The following is a 1,646-nucleotide window of genomic DNA, read 5'->3' on the forward strand; positions in this document are numbered from 1 at the left end:
AATCCAGAAGTGGTCTGTCTGTCTGTCTTCCTAGTCTGTCTTAAGGTGGAAACTCTACTTAAACTTATCCATGATGGGAGACCCTTTAGGTATTTTAAATGATGACTGCATAGTTTCTAGCATCACAGCAACACACAAGCAAAAACAGTAGGACAAATGATACATGAGTGGTGCATTACCTCATTAAATGCTTCCAAATTAGTTTCTATAACTTTCTGAACTGACATCCTTTATTTGTATTTATCTGAACCAGTCATTGTTTGGAGCAGACCTCTTCTTTTGTAGATGCCCTAATTAGATGAAGATATCCTGAAAGAATTTGTTTCCAGCAAGGCACTGATCGCAGAGACATTTTTCAATATATCTTGTTTGGAATATACATACGCATGTATGAACTGAAACACTAACACCAACTCTTTTTGACTTACCCTTTTATTTCACCTGGGAGAATTTGGATGAACAATCAGCAACAATTGCACACTAGCTGCATCTAGCCCCATCCTCCTACCCTTTAAGAAACTCATGGGAATGAAACCTTAACTAATGGCTTCAGGGCACAACTCTTATTTGTCAGATTTGCATCCTCATTTTATTCAAGGGGACAGAGTAATTCAGTTTATTCAACTGAATACATTGCTACTCCCTTCAAAGTTGCAATTATCTTCTTAGAAGAAAAAATAGAAAATGAAAATATGATACATAGTGGCAATCTACCTATATCGGTATAAACTATATGAGCTAGTACTCAGATCAAGCTTAAAATTAAATAGGATTATAATTTCCATTTTGTAGTCATCTAAGACAACAAGGAGCTCTGGTAGCATAGTGGTTACGAATCAGGCTGGTAACCTCAAGGTCGGCAGTTCGAAACTACCAGCTGTTCTGTGGGAGAAAGATGAGGCTTTCTTCTCCTGTAAAGATTTACAGACTTGGAAACCCTGTGTAGAGTCACTATGGGTCGGAACCTACTTTATGGTACTTAACAACAACAACAATAACAACACAACAAGAACTGAAGACACATAAGGTACTTAACAACAACAACAATAACAATACAACAAGAACTGAAGACACATAAAGTTTGTTTTATTGTTTGGTTAAGTGTCATTGAGTCAGTTCTGACTCATACTGAGGCTTCAGAGGAGCATCAGGTGTGTTTGAACAAACAACTTGCAGTTAGCAGTCCAGCGCTTATCATAGAGAGCCACCTAAAAGCCACATTAAGACTTTCACATAAAATTATAGAGCTATAAAAAGCAGAGCCAAGATCTTAACTCGGGTGATGTGATTCCAGAGTAAAGGCAAAAGGCACATTCAGGAAATTCTTCTCAAATTCCATCCAGATAAATACTTAATACATTCTGAGAGCTCTAGTAAGTATATATTTGGCATGTTTAATTTACATTTGTTAAAAACAAATAACAAAAACATCTTTATTCATTATATGTAATATCATTTAAGCATTTTTTGTACTATTGCATTAAACTTCTAGTTAATAAGTTTTCCCTTGCTCCATCTTATATTTTACTTTCTACTTTTTCATTATTGACACTCTTTTTTTTTATATTGGATGCCTTGTGGCAAGTTTTTTTTTTTTTTAAAACCATTACTCAAATGTCCATTTACAATTTTATTTTTTAATGCAT

The sequence above is a fragment of the Chrysochloris asiatica genome, unplaced genomic scaffold, assembly GCF_000296735.1.
Source record: "Chrysochloris asiatica unplaced genomic scaffold, ChrAsi1.0 scaffold00516, whole genome shotgun sequence".
In the NCBI taxonomy this organism is placed as follows: Eukaryota; Metazoa; Chordata; class Mammalia; order Afrosoricida; family Chrysochloridae; genus Chrysochloris; species Chrysochloris asiatica.